This window comes from Pinus tabuliformis, chromosome 9 (genome assembly GCF_031772625.1).
Source record: "Pinus tabuliformis cultivar Carrire ecotype Pingquan chromosome 9, CPIR1, whole genome shotgun sequence".
Classification (NCBI taxonomy): Eukaryota; Viridiplantae; Streptophyta; class Pinopsida; order Pinales; family Pinaceae; genus Pinus; species Pinus tabuliformis.
This window is the reverse complement of record NC_142307.1, coordinates 1,932,963,014-1,932,974,054: the sequence shown is the minus strand read 5'-3', so window position 1 is coordinate 1,932,974,054 and position 11,041 is coordinate 1,932,963,014.

Below are 11,041 nucleotides of genomic sequence, written 5' to 3'. Positions count from 1 at the left end.
CCACCTGGGCTGTTAGAATTTCGGATGAGGAGAGCCTGGAAACGGAGAAGGCTCACCTCCTAGAAGTCTTTGAGAAGAATGGTTACAATAGGCACCTCGGTCAAAAAGCCTTCCTCAGGGCCAAGAAGGAGCCTTCAATCCGAAGGGTTCCTAAAGATCATATCATGGGTGTGAACCTTCCTTACATCCAAGGGACCACGGACAGGATTGTGAAGATTCTGAGGAAGTATGATGTGCCTGCAACTTTTAGACCTCTCAATACTATCCGTGGCTCCCTCAGGTCTGTGAAAGACCCGATCGACCCTAAGGACATGAAGGGTGTCTATGTCATTCCCTGTTCCTGTGGGACCCCTTATATTGGTGAGACTGGTCGCTCTATCAATCAGCAGATTAGCGAGCATTCGGCTGACTTAAGACATGGTAGGACCAAGTCCTCGGCCCTGGCTAAGCATGCGGGGAAGACCATGCATCATGTATGTATAGAGGACGCTCAAGTCATTGCCAAAATTGCGCAGTTTCACCATCGCAAATTTAGAGAGGCCCTGGAGATTGAGAAAAGGCCAAACAATCTTAATAGGGATGATGGCTGGAAGATTAGCAGTTGTTGGGTCCCAGCCTTGTCTTCCTAGCCTCCTCATTTCCCTTTTTGTTAGGTCTTAGGGTTTCTGTCTTCCCCCTCCTTTAATTTTTCTTTTGGCAGATTTGTCCTATTATTATGGAGTGTTTGAGTCATTAATAAGTTATGAATTAGTTTCGGGTTAATTATTGTATTAACCTTAACCTGTTTATGATACTATTGGGCATATTATAATTAGCTTTGATTTTTTTCCATAATTTCATTATTTATTTTTATTTCTATTATAACCTTAGAATTGAGTTTCCCTTTAACTAATGTCTAAAAAACCCCTTTTTAAACCTTATAAATAATAATATATGTACCTAATGACATAGTTAACTTTAATATTTTTATTGGAATTAATTAAAATATTGAATAAATATTGATTATTAATGAATATAAATTATTTGACCATTAGGTTTAAACGATAAATTATGATATACCAATAATATTAGTTATACTATTATTAATAAACATGAACTTTATCAACCCTAAATTATGGTATTTACCTTATAAGTAATAATATATTTACCTAATGACTTAGTTAACTTTAATATTTTTGTTGGAATAAATAAATATTGAACTAATATTGATTAATTGACCATTAGGTTTAAAGGATAAATTATGATATACCAATAATATTAGTTATACTATTATTAATAAACATGGACTTTAACAACCCTAAATTAGGGTATTTACCTAATGTAACTAAATTCTAGGAATAATAATGATTTAACAATTTGTTTGGAATTATAAATTATTAAGTAGATATAGATTATTTAATAAACATATATTATTTTATATAACTTATTATTTTAATTTCGAATGGACCATTATATTTAAATAATTAATAAAAATGATATGTTTTAAAGAACAAAATAGAGAAGATCTAACTTACCAATGGACCATTAAATAATTATTACACAATTACCTAATGTAACTAAATTCTAAGAATAATAGTGATTTATTACCATTTACTTGTATTTAAACAATATTGGAATAATAATAAATATAGATTATTTAATAAATATGAACTAGTATACGAGATATAATTTATTAATGACCATTATAATTAAAATATTAGATATGGATATTATACTATGAACTCTCTTAATATTTGAGCTAATAATAATATTATATCTACTTATTTTTAAATTAACAATTGAATTCCTTTATTTACCTATTTTAGCTATTTCTAGGAATTAGTGGTTTGACCAAGATCTTTAGGTCAAAATTAGCCGTTGGTATTATAGCCGTTGGAGTCTCTGCACACCCTATTTAATCAAGCTAAGCTGGATTGGTTCTTCAACTTGTCCTGACGATGAACCACACTGGTTGGTTCGAAACGCGTCGACAAAAGATTGGTTATGTGATTTTGCCGAAGATTATCTAAACAAATGATGGAGACCTGATGTTTGATGATATGAAATGGACTCATACCTTATGATATCCCTTATGCCTCCTCTACTCATATATCTCTGATCCCATAGCCAACCCTAACTCAGTGGGAGAGGAAATTAGAGTTTAGTGCTTGTTCTCTTTTGCTTTTGCAAGTGGATTTGTGCTCATGATAACCTGATTTTTTGCAGTGGCAGGTGCCTAGCAACATCACAAGACATTTAGGAGCAGCTAGGAACCAATATTACATATGAAAAGATAAAATTACATCATAAATGAAGATAAAAACAAAATACTTTGTTTTCACCTCAAAACTTGTTTTGAGGTGAGAACTACATTAGGCTTTAAAAATGATAAATTATGGCTTTACCAATCATTATTGGCCTGCTCATGTCCTTGCTGATCATTATTGGCATGTAATTATTGGATTTCACCATGGTGGGACCTTAAAACCTAATGAGATCAAACCCTAAGACCTAATGAAATGAATTGCAAAGTGAACATGAGCCATGACTAAAATATATGAAAGAGGATCAGCAAGTACAAATCATGAGGGAAAAATTTGAAGAAAACCCTACCATCAGTGAATCCGTGACCTAATGGAATGCAAACTCATCAGTATGGGGCGCCTACTATGAAATGCAAAAGAGCAGATTTTGATCACTGATGGAAGTGTGAAGAGACTGACACTAACATTGGCTCCAATGGGATGGTAGCTCCTTGGGGGTGCCAAGAACACCTTAGACCAAGTAGCCTTATCCATTGGGCATGGAATCAAAAATTCAAACTGAAATGAATGACTGTAAACTGACGACTTGATGACACAAACTGACTTTTATTGAACTAAAACTAACTCGATACTAAAACACAACTGACAAACTGGAAAAGATGCTCAAAATGGAGCTTATTCAATAAAACCTACTCTAATTATTCCATTCATCACCTGATCAAGTGAAATGAAACAACCAAAGCAACCAAGTAAGCATTCTAGCTGCTGTTTAAATTCTCCACAAGTGCTTGTTTATGAGAAAGAAGAGAGAACTATTCCAATGCAAGTCCCATGAAAACTTGTAAACAAATCCAAATTTTGACAGATTGAATAATATGGATGGTCTATCTAACTCCAAAAATATTGCATAAGGATCTTGAAATTCATGTGCACTAGGACTTAGGTCATCCAATTGATTACTTTGCTTCTCCTCATACCATGAATGCAAACTTTCATCTGAGCTTTGTGACAAGACTCCTGCTGAAAATGAAAAAGAAACCGACTGTCGGATCATGTTTGTATCAATACTTTTTCCAAGTTCAAATTTAGCTAATGGAGAAGGAATTTGAATATAGACATCATCCAACACATAAGCTATTGGATCGTGAAAAACTTGAAAAGACTATTGCAACCCATTTTCTATTGGTTCCAGTGAGATTGCATGATTTTCTACAAGCTGCTCATTTGAAGATATACTTTGCAAAATGCCTTTCAAAAACTGAAATAGCGCAAGGAAATAGGAGTTTGGAGGGCAGAGAGGAAGGCTGGAGAGAAGCCAAGATTTCCTGTGAGCATCTGTGAGGATTATACTGAGAGCTGGCTAGCTATGAGAGCTAAGGATTTGTATAATTCCTATGTATTTCCACTGTATGATAATACAATAGTGTGAGGTTTTGATCTGGGGATTTCCCAAAAATATTTTCATGTGTATTGTCCATTGATTCTTCTTGTTCTGGTTATATTAATCAGCTCAATCTTTAAGCTTCAGCAAATTGGTAGTAGAAGTAGGTTATAGTATTCTGCTTTGATTTATTGCATTATTAGGTTAACCTACAATAATATTTTCTACATGGTATTAGAGCTGTGAACAATATACTGAGAAGAGAATTCGAAGTTTGAAGTTCGTGATTGCAGGTGCAAATCGAATTCATATCATACTTCAAGGTTGGCCAATGGCGTTCTATGGCTTGAGACTCGAGTATGCCTTAGAAGGTAGCTTGAATTATATAGCATGGAAAGATAGAATGGATGTTGTATTAGAAGACATTGGCTTGAAGGAATTCATTGATCAAGAAATCCCAAAGCCAGCTTCAACTAATGCACAAGAGTTGGCTGAGTGGAAGAAGTGTGTAGCGAAGGTGAGACAAATCATCCTTGAGGGAGTTCGATACCATATTGTCTCGAGTCTCCATGGGAAGGATACTCCATTTTCAATGTGGAAGACATTGAAGGACCTCTACCAGAACAATAGTGACCAGAGGAAATTGGCACTCAAGGATAAGCTTCGAAGAATTAAGATGGAGAAGGGCGATACTATTTCCACATATCTGAAAAAGCTCACCACCTGCAGAGATGAGTGTAGAAGTGTGGGAATAACTACTGCCGATGATGATATGGTGAGCCTCGATCTCCTTGGAATTCTAAAGAGTTGGAATAGCTACCAGGACTCTGTGAATGGAAGGGAGAAACTGCCAGATTGGGAACAACTGTGGTTGGATCTTATGCAGGAGGAGATCAGGAGGAGCACTCGAGATGGTTCTTCATACAAGGATGATGATGAAGAAAATATGGCCTTAGCAAGTAAGGCAAGGAAAGGGAAGGGGAAGGCTTCCCATTTCAAATCAAATTCTTCTCATGGAGGGAAGAAGGGTGACATGTCTAAAGTAAGATGCTTTAATTGTCACGATATGGGACAATATTCGACTAATTTCCCATCGAAGAAGTCCAAGAAGGGATTCTCGGAAGGATCAGAAGGTGAGGCATTAACCTCTCAGTTCGAAATGGACTTTACCCTCATCGTATGCATGGTGCCATTGATGATGGGTTGTGCCTGGTATCTTGACAGTGGAGCCTCATTCCACATGACCGATGATAAAAATTTATTCAGTGCCTTGGAGGAGAAAGATCTCAAGATGCGCATAGAGATGGGTGAGATGGAAGGTATAGTGTTTGAGGAGTGGGCACGGTTGCTCTTCAAAGGGAGCATGGAGCTCCTCTCACCTTGACAAATGTGATGTATGTTCCTGGGATGAAGAAAAACTTGGTATTGATTGCGATGTTGGAGGAAAAAGGCTATGATGTTGTCTTCAGTAAAGGAAAGGTTTTCCTAAGACACATAGACACGGGTCAGGCCAAGAGGATAGGGATTCGGGTGAATAATCACTATAAACTAGAGGTAGATGATTGTGCAACATTGAGTACAAAAGTAGAATTGGTGCAAAGCCAAGACATTGGCTAGTTGTGTCATAGGCGGTTGGGCCATTTGCATCATGGGGCTTTGAAGATAATGCAGCAGATATCTACAGGACTTCCCAAAGGTATACTTGAGCAAGTTCACAGATGCAAAGGTTATACCTTGGGAAAGTACACCAAGTCTTCCTTTCATGATAGAGATAGTTGAGCAGAGGCTATCTTAGAGCGAGTTCATACTGATTTGTGTGGACCATTCTCGACGGCATCCACAGTGAAGAAAAGGTATTATGTGATTTTCATTTATCACTATTCTCGTAAGTGTTGGATTTATTTCATGTAGAAGAAGGACCAAACTTTCACAAAGTTTTGTGAGTTCAAAGCTTTGGTCGAGAAAGAGTCAGGGAAGAAGATCAAGGCCATGAGAAGCGACAACGGTGGAGAATATATCTCTCAAAAGTTTAAGAAAATCTATGTAGCAGAAGGAATTAAACAAGAGTTGACGGAACCTCATAACCCACAGCAGAATGGGGTGGCTGAGAGGAAGAAAAAAACTATTGTAGGGGCAGCACAGGCAATGTTGCATGACCAAGGCCTACCACTTCACTTGTGGGCTAAGGCTTGCAACACAACTGTCTATTTGCATAATAGAAGCCCACCTTGCATACTTGGGATGAAGACACCTGAGGAAGCTTTCTCCAGTAAGAGACCAGATGTGGGTCACTTCAGGATCTTTGGCTCATCGATATATTTCCATGTGACAAAGGATGCATGGAAGAAGCTTGAGCTGACAACAGAGTTGGGGATATTTGTGGGTTACACTGATACACCTCACAACTATCGGGTGTACTTGCCTATCAGTCGAAGGACAGTGGTTCGTAGAGATCTCAAGTTTGATGAGCAGAAGGCCATGCGAGTTTCCCTTGAGAGGGAGCTCGAACTACAGGTTGTGGAGGAACTATTGGTTCCTAAAGAGGAGGAGCCTCAGACTGACGTGGAGCAGCCGCATGCAGAGGTTCCAAGAGTGGAGACATCCACTCAACAAAGTCTTCTAGAGATGGATGGAAGCACACAAGAGAAGCTAACAAATTGTTAAAGGATGCGAGAGAGAATGTGGGAGCACCATCTTCTCAAAGCAGATAGAGGAGGTTACCTGAGAGGTACAATGGATACATGGCCCTTGCTGGGGAATGTGTTGAGACCGAGCCACCTTGCTTTGAGGAAGCAGTGCATCAGTCGATTTGAGTTGATGGCTATGGTGGAGGAGTATGACTCCATAGTTCATATTAGTGTTTGGGACGTGGTTTCGAGATCGGAGAATAAGTCAGTTGTGGGTTCTCATTGGCTTTACAAGGTAAATTAAGTTGCTGATGGTAGTGTGGAAAAGCATAAGGCAAGATTTGTTGCCCGTGGCTTTTCACAAGTCGAGAGGATCATGTTGCTATAGTATATTTCGACACAGGAGCAAGATGCTGACATTTTGACAAAGGCATTGTCAAAGTGTAAATTTGAGTTCCATAGATACAGGATTGAGGTGGCAGATTGATCTGAAAATGGGGCACTTAGGCTTCTTGTCTAACTTACAAGAACCTCTCCCACTTCCAAAGCTTAAATATTCCCAAGTCTTTATGATTAACCAATGTGGAATTAAATATGTGCTTGAAAATAAGGTGTATGCTTATGTTTATTGTTGACTGTTTATGTGTTTTAAGTTTATTTGCTGATGCTGATATGTAAATACATATAACAGTAAATAATGCAGCAGATACAATGCACCAATAAAACAACACACATAAGACAACAATTTAATTAGGAGTTCACCCAAAACTCTTGGGCTATGTCTCCATGAGCTCTAGTCAACTCAACTAGGCTCTCTGGGATTATGGAAAAAGTCCTTTTACAAGCTCCTCGCTCAACTCCATTGGTTTACACAGAAAAAAATGGGTTTAGACACCATCTTATCCTTGGCTTTGATGCTCTTGGCTTTCTGGCCCTCGACTCTCGCTCTGGCTCTCGACTATGGCTCTGGCTCTAGCTCTTGGCTCTCAACTCTCAGCTCTGGCTCTGGCTCTTGGATCTCAGCTCTCGCTTTGGCTCTTCTCTTTTTGCTCTCTTGCTTCTGCCCTTTTTTGCTTTAGCGTATCTTTCTGCGCTGCCCACTCTCAATTAAGCTCTCTGCCTCCTTTGAGGTATTTTTCTAGCTTTTTGGCTACCCCAGCCATTTCTCTACGATTCATTATCCCTCTATGGATTTGCGGCTTCTCTGCTCCCTATCAGTTAAAATGGCCATCTGGCTCTGTGGCTCCGTGGCTTCAAAATGCATCATTTCCTATGAAAATGCTTGTTGTGGCATGGCATGATGATCAAGAGTGGTTACAGAAGGAATTGGGGCCATTTCATAGGCAAAAACCCAAAAATAGAGAAAATCCCATTACACAAGGAATGTCCGCAAAATACTCTATCGAATGTGATTAACAGACGTGAAATTCCCTTCAATCGCCCCTAAAATCCCTATCAGGTCTACCATTAGGCAGTATATCGCATCGCATTACTATATTGGTAAAAAACCCAAATACACGGGAAAACGATGAACAAAACAACAAAATTCGTCCTATCAGACTTCAAAATATATCACAATCGCCCCTAATAGTGCATCGGGTCCACCTTGGGTCGCTTTCACAAGCCCCACTATCGACCTGGGTGATCTCCGATCCAATGGTCAATATGCGATCTCGGACGGCTTAAGGGTACAGACGTTACCCACCCGAAAAGGCAATTTTTCTCTCTTCTTCGCCAGCCACACGTTGTTCATTTCATGGGATCGGGCAGAGCCGGCCCAATACCATTTACCACTTGAGGCCCCCCCGAAATCCTGCTTACGGAACTCAGAATAGATCACAACTATAATTCTCCTTTTGAGTCCACTTTATCGCTTTGGGTATCTCCCCTTTGTATTTCGGTTTTTACACCGAAATGCGCTTATACACAAGAAAGTTTCTTTTTCCAGAACTCAAAACTTATCAAACCGCGCCTATAAAGTCCATCGGGTCTGGCGTTGTCACCCCTTTTACATTGTTGTGAGGCGATATATCGCAATCGCAAGTCACGTTGGCCCGAGGGTTCGTCCCTTGTCTTATGCCATCGCTGATGCCGATCTGCCAATCGGCAATCGCAATGTCACATCGACTCGGGTCCTTTCCTCATACCATGCGCATGTACCTGCCTCTGACCTGATATGTCAGGGATTGGAAATCGGGGGTCTCTTCCTCTTTCCACTTAAGTCTGCTCTTGGACCCTCTACAATGCGATTTCCCTTTATAAGGGTTTTTTGCCTAATTTAGGGGATTTTGCCTCTTTTTCTAAGGAACAAATGGCATCTTATTTATGCGATAACTTCTGCATCCTAAGTCCATTTTTTCCCGTTCAAGTTGCAGTAGATTCAGAAGGAAAATATCTCTACAATGGGGCTATTTCCAAGAACTTCCTTGGAATTTCATTTTCCTCTGTGAGGAACACTTAGACTTAGGAGTCTATCCAAAATCCATTTTGATCACAGATAATCCCTTTCTTGTTGAGAGGGAGTGTTGAAATATGGCAACAAGAATATTCCCATTTAATTTTTCCTTGAATTAAATTGTGAATTAAAATCGAATTTAGTCTTAAAAACCACTTGGAAATAATTAATTCATTTATTTTAAATTAATTAGTCGAAGAAATTCAAGTTAGAAGTCTTTCTGAAGTCATGCAAGAGTTATCCCTTAAATAAAGAAGATAAGATTGAGTTATCCCTTAACTCAAGGAGATAATATTGAGTTATATTTGAGTTGCAATTAGTTAACTCAGTTTACTAAGTTAAGTCCAATTTAATTAGTTCTAAACTGTTTGAGGAACTAATAGAGAGTTAACAGTTAGTTGATGCATTAATGCATCCAACTAGTGTACTCTAGTTAACTGAAGATTCCCTCATCAGAAACTCATGCATGTCTATTCTAAGAAAGACCCAGTTGAGATTAATGTCAAGGACATTGTACTATAAGTTGCATGTGTTTTCTTATAAAGGAAACTCATGCATGCAGTCAAGGACATTCATCCTTGAGGATTGCACAGTTTTGGAGGATCAATGTTCCACTTGGTAGGAAGTTTTCCACTTGGTAATGGGAGGATCACCCAGAGGAATAGTGCAAGGAAACAGGAGCTTGGAGGGCAGAAAGGAAGGCTGGAGAGAAGCCAAGATTTCCTATGAGCATCTGTGAGGATTGTATTGAGAGCTGGCTAGTTGTGAGAGCTAAGGATTTGTATAATTCATATGTATTTCCACTGTATGATATTACAATAGTGTGGGCTTTTGATCTGAGGATTTCCCCAAAGTATTTTCATGTGTACTGTCCTTTGATTCTTCTTCTTCTAGTTATATTGTTCAGCTTGATCTTTAAGCTTCCGCAAATTGATAGTAGAAGTAGGTTATAGTATTCTGCTTTGATTTATATTGAATTATCGGGTTAACCTACCATCATATTTTCTACATGGTATCAAAGCTGTGAATAATATATTGAGAAGAGAATTCGAAGTTTGAAGTTCGTGGTTGCAGGTGCAAATCGAATTCATATCACACTTCAAGGTTGGCCAATGGCGTTCTATGGCTTGAGACTCGAGTATTCCTTGGAAGGTAGTTCAAATTACATAGCATGGAAAGATAGAATGGAGGTTGTTTTAGAAGACAATGGCTTGAAGGAATTCATTGATCAAGAAATCCCAAAGCCAGTTTCAACTAATGCACAAGAGTTGGCTGAGTGGAAGAAGTGTGTGGAGAAGGCGAGACAGATCATCCTTGAGGGAGTTCGAGACCATATTGTCTCGATTCTCCATGGGAAGGATACTCCATTTTCAATGTGGAAGACATTGAAGGACCTCTACCAGAACAATAGCGACCAGAGGAAACTGGCACTCAAGGATAAGCTTTGAAGAGTTAAGATGGAGAAGGGCGATACTATTTCCACATATTTGTACAAGCTCACCACTTGTAGAGATGAGCTTTGCAGTGTGGGAATAATTACTCCCAATGATGATATGGTGAGCCTCGCTCTCCTTGGCCTTCCAAAGAGTTTGAATAGCTACTAGGACTTTGTGAATGGAAGGGAGAAACTACCGGATTGGGAACAACTGTGGTCGGATCTTATGGAGGAGGAGATCAGGGGGAGCACTCAAGATGGTTCTTCATCCAAGGATGATGATGAAGAAAATCTGGCCTTAGCAATTAAGGCAAGGAAAGGGAAGGGGAAGGCTTCCCATTTCAAATAAAATTATATTCATGGAGGGAAGAAGGGTGACATGTCTAAAGCAAGATGCTTTAACTGTCATGAGATAGGACATTTTGTGACTAACTTCCAATCGAAGAAGTCCAAGAAGGGATCCTCGGAAGGATCGGAAGGTGAGTCATTAGCCGCTTAGTTCGAAATGGACTTTACCCTCATCGTATACATGGTGTCATCGATGGTGGGTTGTGTCTGGTATCTTAATAGTGGAGCCTCATTCCACATGACCAGTGATAAAAATTTATTCAGTGCCTTGGAGGAGAAATATCTCAAGATGCGCATAGAAATGGGTGACGATAAAAGGCATAGTGTTTCAGGAGTGGGCACAGTTTCTTTTTAGAGGGAGCATGGAGCTCCTCTCACCTTGACAAATGTGATGTATGTGCTTGGGCTAAGGAAGAAATTTGTATTGGTCGCGATGTTGGAGGACAAAGGCTACAAGGTTGTCTTCAGTAAACGAAAGGTGTTCCTAAGACGCATAGACACGGGTTAGACCAAGAGGATAGGGATTCATGTGAAGAATCTCTATAAACTTTA